The 16,033-nt window shown below is 33.6% G+C and overlaps 1 long non-coding RNA gene across 1 annotated transcript in view; it reads right to left on the bottom strand.

Annotated features, from left to right (window-relative positions):
* Positions 1–14,932, bottom strand: part of LOC126506529 (uncharacterized) — a 58,331-nt gene extending 43,399 nt beyond the window's left edge. Inside the window, exon 1 of the long non-coding RNA XR_007593240.1 lies at positions 14,901–14,932. This is a non-coding gene — a long non-coding RNA (uncharacterized lncRNA). The remainder of the gene's footprint in view (positions 1–14,900) is intronic.
* Positions 14,933–16,033: the final 1,101 nt, after the last annotated feature.

Raw genomic sequence — 16,033 nt, 5'->3', positions numbered from 1 at the left:
TTCTTGAGATCAGATGGTCAAGATGACTTTTATCAGGCCTTATGTGGAAACAGTGGACGACTGACTGATATAGAGAACTGATACCAAGAAGTGGATTAACCACAATGAGGATGCTGGATGATGGCTTGGGAAATTTTCAAATAGGTTTCTGGGATTGCAAGACTAAGAATGCTCTAGATAACATGCCAGGGGAGTTCTAAGAGCAACATAGAGTGGTCCTGTTAAGACCATAAAATTCAGAATTTTAATAGGATTGTAGAGAGGAAAGATAAAACTGAAATTAAAATTAGACTCTGTTAGAGCAAAATAAAGAGTTTTTGTCTTATACTGTGCCCAAATATTTTGCTTGTATTTATGTCCTTTCTGGAAGACTTCTTTTTCTTTAATTTGTTTTTATTTTTGAGTTTATAGTTTGATTACAAGATTTCTTCCTTCCCTTTTTTTCTCCCAAACCCTTTCATAAAGTCTTCCCAGGTCTAATTCAATGTCATGCCCTCTTTTTCTTTAATTATTGCATGGATATATGTGTTTGTATATGCATATATACTTCAAAATATAACTTACATTTCTTTCTTTATCTAAGCTAACTCATGTGATATAATATTTTTAGTTGTATCTATTTAGCAGCAAATTTAATGATTTTATCTATGTTTATATATGTATAGTACCAAGGTATATTTTTATTATTCATTTTTTGGTTGAAGAACACAGAACACAGCTAAGAAAGTCTTTGCAGAGTAAACATAGAGCAAATAACAAAGTGTAGTATAACTTGATGATATGATAGGTTTATTTTTCAGGCTTTTGGGAATTCTCTACACTGAATTCCATACTGGCAGCATCAGTTTGAAATCCCACTAACAATGAATGTGTGTTCTGAATTCCCACATCCTAACCAATGTTTGTTGGAGGGTATTTTGTTGATCTTTTCTATTCTGATAGGGGTTAGATTAAATCTCAAAGGTATTTGATTTCCATTTCCCTAATATCTAGGGGTAATGAACAATTTTTAAAGATAATTCTTAGCTACTTTTTTTCTTCTTTCAAGAACTCTCTATAAATGTTCAAGGACCTGTTTCTGAATGCATCATTTGATTTTAGACTCTGTGCTTTTAAGTTCTTTCTATATTCTGGATATCAATAACTGGTAAAGGTTTTCCCCCACTCTGTGGGTTTTCTCTTCACTGATTTTTGTTGTTGTTACTTTAGCTGCAGAAAACACTTTCAATTCTTGAACTTAAACCTTTGGCAATACAGTCCTTTTTCAGGAAGTACTTTCCTACACCCATATTATGTAAGGTACTTTCTATATTCTCTTCTAGAAATTTAGGGTTTCAGATTTAAATATTTGAAGCATTTGAAGTTATTTTTAGAGCAAGGTAATGGTATAATTTAATTCTTCTGCATGTGGACATTCCTAACACCATTTATTAAAGAATATTTAGTTTAGAATGTCAAATATTAACTTGATTAAGTTATGTGTGCTCATGTTTGGTTTTGTTGATTTGTCTATATGTCTGCTTTGTCTCAGAACCATGTTGTTTTTATTACTATGGATAAGTATATATGGATGTATAATAGGATCTGGAATTGTAGTCCTTAAAGGTTTGTACTTTATGCTACAACCTTTTTGATCATAAGGTCTTTTATAGTTCCATATGACTTTTAGGATAGTTTTTTTTTCTAGTTACATGAAGAATCAAGTGGATGTTTTCATTTAGAGTGCATTAATTCTTTAAGTAGCTTTTGGTAGAATCGTATTTTCTACAGTGTTAATTCCACTAACACATAAGCATGGGATGTCTTTCCGCAGAGGTTTAAAGTTTTCATTGTAGAGGTCCTTCACTTCATTATTTATGTTTATTCCTTATTTAATTTTCTTTGATATCTACTCCACAAACATATACTATAATACAATGGAATGACTAGAAAGGAACAAAGCATTCTTCTTCCACAATTTTACATGATAAGCAGTTGAAACAGTATCTAAATTATGAAAATATTTAAAAAATATTTATCTGAATGGTGGGACAGTGGTATCATTTTGTATACAGAGAAAACAAAAATGTTAAGAAAATTTTACTTTCAACGCATGGAGAATTGCCGTGCACCACAGCCCCCGTCTGAGCTCTATGTGCTAGATCCCAGTTCACGAGCTTTGGCAAGGTGCTGGAGGTTGAGAATACACACACACACACACAGACCGACACACAGACCTTCAAACACTGGTACCAAATGCCCCTCTTTAATAGCACCATGGAGGCTTAAATACCCTGCAGTCAATAGCCAACAGGTGAAAATCCCATCCTCTGATCCTCTAGGCTAGGCACAGCTTCTAGTAACTTCAATTAGAAGGCTCTAAGACAGGGAAGAGCAGCTGAAGGCCGGGACTCAATTAGTCCCAACAGAAAATGTTAAATCTAGACTCTTCCTCTTATCCTCTCGAGGAAAGATTCACATTGGAAATAACTTAAATGCTGTGTGATGTACACTCTAAAGAATAGGCAATATCCAGCAGTGAGATCATTTTAAAGCAATAAAAATCATTTGAATACAATTGCTTAAGCAAGTGATCATCTGTGCTCTTTCCTAAATGAAATAAATGCTAGAAATGTGAGAAGAGAAGCCAAGATTTTTTTTTTCATAAAAGAAGCAAATGTAAACAGAATATACAGCACAATGCTAAAGACAGACACTGGGCCTCTTCCTCTGATACTACCTGCAAGATTATTCTTTCTATATAGTTTGTATCTGCCTCTTTTATCTTTACATCACTTTCTCCTTATTTTAATGCTTATTTCAAAATTAAATGTTCTGTACTTTTATTTATTTTTTTTATCATTATTGTGTATATTACCCTATATGTGAGAGAACATGCAGTATCATTCTTAAATGTTTATCCCACATAATTTAATATTTTCCAGTTCCCTTCATTTCCCTTTGTGTTTCACAATTAAAATTTCCTTTTTATTAAACAAAATTTTATTTAAAGTATGTGCCATTCTCCACTCATGTATTAATTAGCGTTTATTGTGACCCATATTCTTGCTATTATGGTTAGGGCAGTAATAAATGTAGATGTTTTAATATTTCTATAAAAATTTTGAAGACAGGCCATACCATACCAAGAGGAATTCCAAGTGAGAGAAAACACATTGTTGTATATACAAGGAAAAACAAGAAAGCTTATGGCTTTCGTCATAGTGATACCTGGGGACAAATAAGCCACAGCAGCAAAGGCTGAAGCCTTGTGAATCTCATTTCTAATCATCTTGGTTCCTAACCATTGTGAAAATCTTCATTTAAATTAATAAGTAAATGAAGAAATAAATAAATAGATAAATAAATGGGTAAGAAAGACATTAGAGCATTAGGTCATATGCAAGAACAACAGGAAATATAGTATGAATGATTATGCTCTGGAGCCATGACAGAGAAATGAAATTAATAATGACAAATGCCTTGTCCTCAAACTTTTCTAGGCTGTGAACAGGCTACAGAAAAATGTAGCCTAGGGACAAGTAATTAATTTTTACAGATGGATATTGGACACAAAATGATTAGAACTTATTTTGGTATAATTTGGATTTTATGATATACTTATAATCCTTATTCTTTTGATTCTAGTAATTTAATATATGTTAACAAGTGGAACTAAATCAACAGATGAGTTTAGAAATTCTGTGACTGGCCACTTCACTTGTGCACAAACAGTTGAGAACAAAATGCACAATTCCTTTCCCCATGGTATTAATAAGTTCAAAAAGGTGAACAGTAAATTAAAACAAGAGTAAGTTCTTTCCTAAGGCAAGTTCCCATGCCAGGGTTTAAGCGGAACATCCATAAGTGGGCCCTGAATCTGTGGTGCAGTTGTATTGTTTTAACAACAATGCATTGTGTTAGTGGAGAGAATGTTGGTTCGTTCTCTCAGACTCTTAAATCATCACCTTTATTGAAATCATAGGATAGTTTTAGACTTTGGAATCCACCACTCTTCTATTTCCCAGGTATCTCTTCTAGCAGAAGAACCACATAAACCCATACAATGTCACAGATCCTCTCCTCACCCTTGTTCAAAGTTTTGTTCCCCTGTTTGCATTAAGGTTTTTTTTTTTTAATTTCACCTGGTTATGATCCTGATACAGACTCAAAATATACTATGAATATTTGAAACTTGGCTATTAAACTTGAAAAAGGATAAGAGAAATTTATCTTAGTTATCTAGGAGTGGGAAAGTATTCTATTGAGTGTATAATCATTCTCATTATTTCATCACTCATGCCCTCCAAGCTTTGAGTTCAAAATAAATTATACTTGGACCAAATATTTTGAAATAAGCTATCCTATTATTTGGCAAGATTAGCCCTTGTGTAAAACTTCCTTCCCATACACATGCCTTCAAGGTCATTCTAGTTAGAGATCTCACTATATTTAATTCTCTTTTGTCTAAACTAGAATAACATGTATTGTTTCATTTCAATTTCTTTTTGAAGTAATTTTTAGTTTTCAACTTTCATTGCTTTTTCAGAATGTAACATTAATTACCCACATCTGGGAATCTAAAGTGAAAAGTGTGTTATTTAAACATAATTGGAATCAGTTAGATCTGGCTCAATGAGTAAGTGTACCACCATGTCTGCCATTCTGAGTTCTATTCTCCAAATCCACATAGTGAAATAAGAGTTGCGGCTATCACAAGGTGTTATCTGATCTTCATGTGTTTGCACATGAACCCTGTGTGCATATATATATAATTGTATATGTAAAACAAACCTTTTATACATATGTATGTAAATGTATATATTTAAATTATCCACTCTTGATGTGTTATAATTTCTGGAAAGAAAACTATGAGTCTGGGAAGAACAACATGGATTGTTGAACATTTTTTGGCAATACATATATTCCTCACCAGAAGCAACAGGATATTGACTGCAGTTCACATGGAATACTTTAAAAATTATCAAATAAACAAATAAAAATGAAATCATATGAAACGATTTATAAACATTGCATCTGCTATCTCCTATCTCTCGCTTGTCAAATATTATGCCAAGGTACACAAATTCCAACCTAATATCCCTTGACTCAGAAACGGGGAGAACGATCAAGGCTCTGAACAGCAAAAAAACAAATGTAAAAGGAGAAAAAAATGTCATGAGATGAGAATGTGATATAATGGCAGGTTTCTATTTCAGGTAAGGGTTGTCCTGTGTCCTCTTTAGTTTTCTTTCTTATGTGGAATGTAGTTGAGCTTAATATATTAAAATAATAATAATATCTAATAAAATTACTTCAACCTTACTAATTCCCAATAAGACATTTAGGGAAGTCGCTCAAACACTTGACTCATCCAAAGATAGACACATCTCAATGAACTTTCCCATGAGTAGAACAGACATTCTGAAGCAGTGGAAGGTCAGAGAGTGTTTGACATTTTCACTGCCAATTACTTCTTCATTTACCAGTCTACATGGTACGAATGTTTTATTCTTAATATCCAAAGAGTAATATTAATTTATTCCACAGTCATGCTACCATTGAACCACTACTGTGCATTGGGTTTTGGATATGGTTATTCAAGATTTACTGTTTAAAGACTCAGGCACAATTTACCTGAATTTATACTGGCCATTCATAAAAAAGAGCCCAGAATTTCAGGCTTCTGAAGATGCTAGAAAGTTTGTTTCTCCACATGTGATTTCTTCAATTTTATCTTAAATATTGAAGTACTGCTAAGAAGTATATTCATTTGTATTTAGTGCCTAAAAATATATTTACTTATATTTTAGACATAAATTATTTTAATGCATATTTATTTATTTTGTGTATGTGTGTATAAAATGAGTTTGTGTATGGGGGCCGACAGTGAATTTGGTCCTCACCAAGCTATCTGTTTTCCTTTACACTTATAATCTATCTGACTTATGAGCTTCTTGGGGAGTCCTCTGTTTCTACATCCATTCTGAACAATGCTTAGATTAGAGTTATTGCTCTCTTTATTTGAATTTTTATTGGTCCTGGGGATGTGAGCTCAAGTAGAAATGCTTTTTCATCACATAGTTTTAGACAGTGAGCCATTTTATGGCTCACTTAGATACCAATATTAAATGATGAACAAAATATTCAAGGGTTCAGAGGTTGTTTTAATCACGTTCTTCATTATAAACAAAAGTTGTCAAAGAAGCATCTTTCATTACTGCTAAGGAGTTTGTGAGCTTCACTGAATGGTCAGTAAAGTGAGAAAATACAGCACAGGTCAAAAGTTTGTGGAAACTCTTGGGGTAGACATTTTTTAGCAGTTGGAAGGACAGTTCAAAGTTTGCCAGTGTACACTGACTAATTTGATGTCAAATAAGACTAAGTGAAGTGCTGAATTATCAGTTGATCATATAGAAATCATATAACTTTCATATGGAAAATAGATTAATTTTTATTGCTGCTATTACAAATGACCAGAAATTACTTGTTTATTATCTTATAATTCTAGAGAACAAAGTTCAACATCATTCCTAAATGAATAAAGCAATTATGATGGCAGGCTTTATGGCTGACTCTGTTCTCACATCTTGTCCTGGATGATTGTTGCCAAAGGTAATAGCTATACACTTATGCTGTGAAAATTTTCACCTCTTCCCTTATCAGTCCATAGCCTACTCTGTACATTTTTCTCCTTGTTGTCTTGTATGAAAAAAATCTCTACAAATGAATTGGTTTTGTACTGATAATATAGGACAATAGCTCTTTCTCAAAATTTGTAATATCCAAACAACATATTTGCAAATTCTAGAATTTATTGAGGTCATTATTTCTAGAAGTTACTGAGGTCAATACACTATCAAACTTTAGAAGAAAGAATTATGATTAAAGTAGAATATTTCCATTATTTGAATTTTCTGGGTTCTTCTGTTCTTCTCATTGTAAATGAATAGAATTAAGAAGAAAATTTTGCGACAATATGTAGAGTTTGGACCTACTGCAACATGACCAATCCAGAAAGAGCAAAGTCATTGAAGGTGCACATGAATTGTTAGAGCTTTGGAATCAAAATCAAAATAAGACTTTCTGTATAGGGATATATAATATATAATACATAATACATAATACATAATATAATATATATAATTTATGAATGAAATTTATGCTCTGGCAATGCAGAAGCATACGTGGGTAGCATGCATATAGAGTTCTGTTGAAATTGTTCATATTGGGCTTTATGGTCACAGTTGAGGAGGATGACTGACTTGATCTCTTTCTCAAGAGGGCACCAGATCTCATTACAGATTGTTGGGATCCATCATATGGTTGCTGGGAATTGAAGTCAGACCCTTTGCTGGAGTAGACAGTGCTTTCAACTGTTGGCCATCTCTTTTGCATATAAATCATTCCTTCATTTATATAAGCTCTGACTGCAGTTTCCCTTCCCTCTTCTCCTCTCCTGCCTCCTGTGTCCTATTCTCTCCACTCAGAAAGGTGCAGACCTTCCATGGAATTGAACAAAGCATAGCATATCAAGTTGCAACAGGACAAAGCTCCTCCCCATGTACAGTATTGTTACTATGATCATCAGTTATTAATTGAAAAAATGTTTAAAAAATACATAAATTGATAAGTGAACCAGAGTATTCTAATTCTCGTTTTACATTGAGATACCCAGACTAAGCAACACACTCAGTCTCCATAACAAGATGTATTATGCATAAGGAATGACAACTGAACTTGACCGGACCTCTTCATGTAACCAAATAACACACACACAGGAAGAGAGGGGGGGGGGAGTAAATCTTGAAGTATCATAAAAGGATGCAGTCATAACAGGCAAATGATGAAACAAAGTCCTACCTATCCTTATTGAGGAGCTGTTGGCAATTCATGGATGTTGGGAGGATAGGCATTTTTTTTTGTTAAAATGGCGATCACTGTTAGGTTATCCATGCTCCAGGAGAAGGCCACACATTAAAGAGTATATGTGAAAATTATATTTATGGGTTTAAAGGGAATATGGGCAAAAAGTTGGGTAAGTATGGATTGGGGAGTGGATTTAAGAGGAATTGAGAGGGAGGAATTGAGATAATAAAATACATTGTTAGAAATTCTCAAAACATTAATTTAAAAAATGAAATCCATCTTCATACTTTTGAAAAGTAACACAAATAGTATAAATTAAGATTTGAGCAAAATATTTTATTTAAAAAAAGGAAAATAAGACGAGGCTTATTATATTATATTATAATATATACTATGTATATCAATAAATCGTTTTTAATTTAAAACAAAATTAACTACTAGTTCTTTTATTATTTACTTTTTATTTTATTCTTAACCATATCAGGTTTTTCCTGAAAGCCCTACTGAAATAGCACCTTTGTTTAAACTGGGGCATGGACTCTGTTAAAGTCAACACTGAAGCGTCAAGCAGGAAGAAGTTTACCCCAAGTTCTTTGGCATTTTGGGGGGAGGTAGTATATTGAAGGACCACTTCTGAATAATTAATGAATATATAAAAGGCACTGCATATATCATAGTCATTTAATAACAACTTGTTGAATTATTGAATGTTTTCATTAATGATAATATTAGAATCAAAATCAGTAAAATGCTGTATGCATTCATGGTAGAACAAAAAATATTGGAATGAAAGAGCAGCTAACATCAAAGACTGTTCATTTTGAAGGTGGAAAATATGTAAAAAGAAAATAGTTAAAATATCATTTAATGAACATAGGTACTGATGAGTTCTTGAATATTTTTAACATAATTTCAATAATTCAGAAAACTAGTCAGTATTTTAACATGCATTATTTACTTGTGTTGGTTTACATATTAATCAAATTTATGTGGTATACTCTTTAACAAGCTTCTGTGTGTATGCATATCTATCTCAGGATTAAAATGAAAAATGTATTCGATGTCACTGGTATTATAATTAAGACAAATGTTCAAATATATATATATATATGCATTTATTATTCAAATATATTAGATATATTTAAACGTATAATCTCTAAAATAATTACCATCTTGTATTATTTCCTAAATATTAAAATAATAAATTTATTTAAATTTACTACTTTAATTAAAGTAAATTAGTCCTTTGTTTATTTGGCTCATGAAGCTAATATTTTGATAGGGCAAGAGTTTTGGTTATATTGCCTTTCATTTGTTTATCCTCAATGCTGTTAAAGGTTTTTCTTAACATTTTATCATAGAATAATTCCTGAATTTTATTTTTTAAGAAAAGTATGTGAATAGAAGCCTGCTATTAAATAAGTAATGGTTATAAAAACACTCTAACATCAATTTTTCTAAATAAAACATTATTGAGATGAAAGAAAGCCCTTTTTGTATAGGTCTACAACTTCTTTATGTTAAGAAAAATATGAAATATAATTAATAAAAACAATTATGCAACAGAATGATAAAAACCATGACAGAACTGGCAATAACAGAACCTTTAAAGGATCACCTCCAGCACTTTATTTCATGAATGATTAGAAGGAAAGTGGCAAAAGAGACAAATAAATAGCTTATAGAGGATGAAAGAACGCATAATAAAAATAGAGCAAAAAGTGGAAAAATGCTAAGTGACGTGCCTGAGACAGTGTATACACTGTAAGTGGAAGTGGCAGTCTCAGATTTATATTGAAGAGCTGCTGCCAAGGCTCTGGTTTAGCACTCAAGGCTGAGTATTTTTTAAAGCCCCCTCCTGTTCTGCTCAGGAGTGTGGGCCTGAGCTGGGAGCTCTGCTTACTGAGCCAAGAAAGCAAGGAGAAAGTCATCAATTACTCCCCACTCAACTTATAGAGCTAGCGCCTGCCCTCTTCAATGTGTGTATAACTCCCTGAGACTTGAATGAAAGTTAGGTGCGTGTAATTGAGGGCAGAGGCTGACCTCAAGAGGTTGAGTGTGAAATGATTGATTGGTTTGAACTCCAATAGTTCTTCCTGAACTAATGGACTTCAGCAGGGCCCAAACTGGACCCTGGAGACTTGCTTCCTTATTTCTTGCAATCCTACCTCTCAGTGCAGCATTCCTACCTAACCCTTTCTTTTGCTTATTTGCAGTTTTTTAGTTTACTAGTTGATCAAATCATCCAATTGGTTGAATACTTATAACAGCCTCATCTGATGATATTCTTCAATATTGCAAATGTTCTTAATAATTCACACTGTAATATGTTATCCAAATTTTAGTTTCCAATAGGCACAATTGTACTTATACAACTCCTCTGTGATAATATAACACAGATAACTACCTCTGTAATGGTATAATGTTTGACGAATAACAAATAAAACCGGAGAAACTCCGCACAGCTGGCTGTTTGACGTATATGCTAGTGGATAGACACTGGAAAAGTTATTGATTTTATCTATTAACTCAATGCATTTTTCTTATCATTTGATATTTAAATTTATATCATTTAACCAAAATTAGATACAGCTTTTCACATAGAACTTTAATTAAAACACAATTTATGCAGGTATGTTGGCACACACCTTTAATCCCAGCCCTTGTGGACAGAGGCAGGTAGAATTCTATGAGTTTGAGATTAACTTGATCTACATAGTGAGTTCCAGGACAGCCAAGACTGCATAGAATGACTTCATCTCAAAATAAATAAAAACATATTTATGTTAGAATATCTGATAATCGTGTGAAGATCTCTATTTCTCACAATCTTTAATATAGAGCCTGTGACCTAATCATGTTCACACTCAACTCTGGCTATGAGGTAAACCTTCCAGCACTACCTCCTGGTATGTTTGCATCCCAAGGAGAGGATCTGTTTTTATAATGAGGAATATGTAACACATTTTTAACCTTTATTTTAGCACATATTTTGCTAATTTAAAATTCTCTTGTATCCGTTTCACCAATTGAGGACAGGAGGAATTCAGTGACTTTATTTCTAATGTCATTAGTGATATAAAGACAGGGAATAAATTGATTTCCTTTTCTCTAACTAACAGTCATTCTTTTAGACAGATTCATTTATATCAGCTAAAACAAGCATTTAGAAGCTGGGTCAATGATATGTCAAAGTGTTTTAATGAATGAAGTCTCAAATTATGCCATAGAGTTCAACAACTCAAAAAGAAAATAAATTGTATTGCATTTTATTTGAATTATAATATGCTTGCATACCAGGTGTTTTTTCTGTGATTTACACATAGTACATTGGGAAAGGTAATTAGAGGGCCACTGAGGGCCGTATAAGTATTATCCTATCATCTTTTGAATTCAAGAATGTATTAATAATTTTAACTGACTTCTAATATTTTCTGTCTTTGATATTTCACCAGAAATAAACTCTTCCAGTAGTATCAAGAGACACATTGCAATAACATATTTATTTTAAGTCTCTTTCTGCTTTCTATATTGTAAGAAACTATATTCTTATTGTCTTCCTGACACTGGACACTCCTCCAGGCATCCAGTGATTCATCCTTACAGTTCTTTGTGTAGGCTCAGTTTCCATAGACACCACAAGTGCTTACAATATCCCTAGCAACTGTTCTTAGATTTTTTTTTCGTTTAGCAAGACAATATCACCACTTACACATAGAGTTGTATTCATTGTTTCACGAGATGTCTAACAGGTGCTTCTTTTAACTTCATTATTGAGAAATTCAAGATATATTTGAGAAATTTAAATTGTGCCAAGTTGATGCACCTTAACCATACCATACATCCTTTTATTCTGATATGGCACTTCCAATGTGTAGTGTTTAGCACAATGTGGACTCCTTTTAAGGTATGCAAATATTAATAAATGCACCTGTCCAATCTTTTGTAAGGAACTAAGAGTTCATCGGCTTTCAAACACAGAAAATACTGATAAAAATAGTACATTTCAACAACTATGCACATTGAACAGAAAGAAAATTAGCAACCAGGATATAATTCAATTTCTCTCTATTCATTATACTTCAACAATTATTTCTTTGACATCTATTTTAATAAACAAAAGCTCTACTTAGTGATATTATACAACTAAGAAAATTATTCTTTTAATTTTTAAAATTTTTATCATCTTCCTGGGCATAGACACATTTTGTAAATAATAGGTTATTAAAAATATAAACAAAATTTTGTGTATGTGGCTCAAAGATGATGCCTTTAATTCATTATAATAATAAGTAGTAAGATTGACTGAGTCTAGAATTGGAAATTATACTTTACCAACAAGCCAATGTTTAGATTTGTACAGATAACCAATGTCACTTAGTTATTTGATTGTAGTTAGTTAGCTTGTTTTGACCAGCTCTTTTTATATTGCCTTCATTGTGCTGCAACAGTCTATTTACCCTAGACTTGTTTAAAATTCCATCTTCAGATACTCCCCTTCAAATAACTACAAATATTCGATTTCAGATAACCCTCCCACCTGCTGGGATTACAGATGTGGGCTAGCACATTCATCCAGCTAAGACTGGCCCTGTTAATTAAAAAAAAAAGGCTGGTAATAAAGGGGCAATGTGAACAAGACCACAATAGCAGAAAGGATGGTTAAAAACAGAATAGACACAAGTAACTGAGACCATGCCTGTGGACCAGTGCCCCTGGCCTTTGCACTCAATGGGATCAGGTCTGCTAGGAGTGCACAGACAGGAGAGCATGGCAGATTCTTGATGCCATATATAGAAATATTTCCAGGCCATTCAGTGCTCTGCATGATATATTTAGCCATTACTCAGATAAAAAGGGTTTATGTGCTGCACACTCCTTTTCAGAGTCGAGCTGGTGAGTGCAGCTCCTACCTGGCAGTCCAGAGCTGGTAGTAAAGATACCTAAGCTGTTTTGAAAAGTGGAGAGAGGAGGAGTCAGCACCCATGTCCACTGGCCCAAGCTGCTCACCATTTTTAAAAAGCTCTTCTGGACAGAAAAAGATTTCAGATACACAATAGGACAGGTTCAGACATAAAATACCTTTAAACAAGACACAGTGTATTTAAAAAAAATGTACTTAGGCTTCGAAGAGAGAAGAAAAAGTGTAAAGAGACAGGAAATGTAATATAAAAGAATAGAGACATTCATAGATTAAAGGGGTAAATAGTGAAATAAATATTAAACTTGTAAAAGTAATAGAATAAAAAACATAAAGATGGAATATGCACAGAGAGTCTAGATTATGTATATTATTGTGTTTTATTTAAACTTTTGACTGCTAAAGTGCTAAGTACAGAGAGACATTTCATTGTATGAGCTGCTAAGGTAAATCAACTTAAATATCTTAAAGGTCTCTTGACTTCAAAATATGGGTTAAAGAATATGTTGCTTTGGGAAAAAAGGTTCTTCTTTTGTTTCTACAGAAGATGAGAACCTGTGAATTCCCTGCAGACTAATGTAACATGATTGTCCAAAATCCCCTGAAAGGTCAGTGTAAATATTTCCAAAAATTACTTTACCCGACAAAAAGTAGGAAGCAGTTTGGAGAGAAATGCACCCAGATTTCCAAATAGTGTTTATAAATGTTTGTTGACATTTCAAGGTGGAAATGCTATAGAGATTTGTAGTTTTTTTTCCTCTGTCTCAGTGTCAACTGCAGACTGTCTTTCTTCTTCCTCTGTGTCTCAGTGACAACTACAGACTGAGTCTTTCTTCTTCCCAGAATTCTCTTGTTCTCATTGTCCCACCTCTACCTCCTGCCTGGTTGCCTCACCTATACTTTCTGCCTGGCTACTAGGCAATCAGTGTTTTATTAAAACAATATAAATGACAGTGTACAAGACCATCGTCCTACAGCAGGACACCCTTGGAAACAGCTATCTGACCTATGGGAACTCACAAATTCCAGCTTTGGACCAGCATTGGACTTAACTAGACCCTCTGAATGTGGGTGACAGTTGTATGGCTAGGTAGACTATAGGACCACTGGCAGGGGTACCAGGAATTATCCTTACAGCTTGTACTGGCTTATAGGAACCCGTCCTCTTTGAATAGATACCTTGCTCAGCCTAAGTATTGTAGGGACTGCCTTGGACCTTCATCAAAGAAATGTGCCTTACCCTCTCTGAGGAGTGTATGGGGAGTGTGGTTGGGGAAAGTTGGAGGGAATGGGACAGGGGAGAGAGTGGAAATTGGAATTGGTATGTAAAATAAAAATACAATTTATTTTCTTTTCTTAAAACTTAAGACTGCCTCTTAGTTTATAAATCCAGTATAGTTGCCTCTAAAATTATTAAATTAATAAACACTATGATCTCTTTTCATATTATGTTCTACAACTATCAGAAATCTACTAATCCATATTATAACCTTGGTAATTAAGTAACAATGAAAATGGCATATATATGTGAGAAAGGAAATGATGTTGCTAAACCTATTTCTTTCAGTGGTGCCTCTGGGTAAAATTTTTATGCATTTTTCTTTGATGAACTGTTCTGACTTTGCCTTTCATCCCAGGAAGATACAAATTAAAAGAAAACAAGCATCAAGGAAACAAATAACCCAGTTAGAAATAGAGTATTGAAATAAGCAGAGAATTCTAAGAATATGAAGCATAAATACCTGAGAAACATTTAAAGGCATGTTCAAAATCCTTAGTTTTCAGGAAAATGTAAATTAATACTACTTTCCAACTTCCTCTGACCCAAATCAGAATGACCAATATCAATAAATGGCAGCTCATGCTGCTTTAGATGCACAGAAAACTGAAAGAGGTGTCTATTGCTGGGAGGAGTGCAAACTTGTACAGACATGTTGAAATTAGGAGCGGCAGGGCTGCGTCCCCGGCACCCGGCCGCCCGCATGGCTAGCTTATGCCCGAAATAATTACACGGAAACTGTATTCTTTCAAACACTGCCTGGCCCGGCTAGGTCCAGTTTCTTATTGGCTAGCTCTTACATATTGTTCTAACCCATTTCTAATATTCTGTGTAGCCTATGAGCTGGCTTACCAGAGAGGATCTTAAACTGCGTCTGTCTGGACTGGGAGCATCATGGCGACTCACTCACTCAGCTTCTTTTTCCCAGCATTCTCCTCTGTCTACTCCGCCTACCTAATTTTCTGTCCTATGAGGGCCGAGGCAGTTTCTTTATTATTAACCAATTAAATCAACAGATAAGATACAAGACCCACCTCCATCACAGACACAATGAAAAAATCAGTCCGAAGGTTCCTCTGGAAGCTGGGAATAGGTCTACCTTAAGATCCAGCTATGCCAATCCTGGATATCATCTCAGTTAGGATTTTTATTACTGTGAAGAGACACCATGACTACAGAAACTCTCATAAAAGAAAACATTTAATTGTGGTGTGCCGCTTACCAATCTAAGGTTCGGTCCATTATCATCATGGGGGGACATAGCAGCAAGCAGGCAAGCGTGGCTTTGGAGAAGAAGCTGAGAGTCCCACATCCTGCACAGGCAGTAAGAAGTTGACTGAGATACTGATTTTGATTTGTTTATTATAAGCAAAGAAAAGAAAGAATTTTATAATTTTCAGTACTACTTTTGCAGCATGTAAAATCAGATAACATATATTTCTCTAAATTTTCATATATATTTTATTTTTTATGTAAATTAATAATAATTCACACATAATATAAAGTAAAAGAATAAAACACTATAGTTTTGATAAACATGTAGATGCAGGGAAGAACTAAAGTTTCATGGGTTTTATGTTTAATTTAATTACATAAGTGGGCCCTGAAAGGGAAATATTTTTATATACAAATATTTTATATTTTGATACCTAAAGCCAATGATGTAACACACCTGGATACAATGTACATCATTCACACTCCCATTTGGGATTCTTCTGAGAAGTCATAATATAAGGCTGGTTATATTTAACTAACAGACTATAAATTATCAAAGAATATCAGAAGCTTTGTTTTTATGATGTTTAAACAACCTGTGGCTTCTTGATGTCCCATTGAATAAAATGAAATGTTTGTAATTGCCAAGTGCTCATTGTTTCCTGGCCACCCACACCCAAATAATCACACAGAAACTATATTAATTGCAATATTTCTCAGCCAATGAATCAGTTATGTTTCCATCTAACTCTTACATATTGAATTAGCCT

The sequence above is a fragment of the Alexandromys fortis genome, unplaced genomic scaffold, assembly GCF_014885135.2.
Source record: "Alexandromys fortis isolate MF-2015 unplaced genomic scaffold, M_Fortis_MF-2015_v1.1 scaffold_0, whole genome shotgun sequence".
Lineage (NCBI taxonomy): Eukaryota > Metazoa > Chordata > Mammalia > Rodentia > Cricetidae > Alexandromys > Alexandromys fortis.
This window is presented reverse-complemented; position numbering and strand designations above follow the sequence as displayed.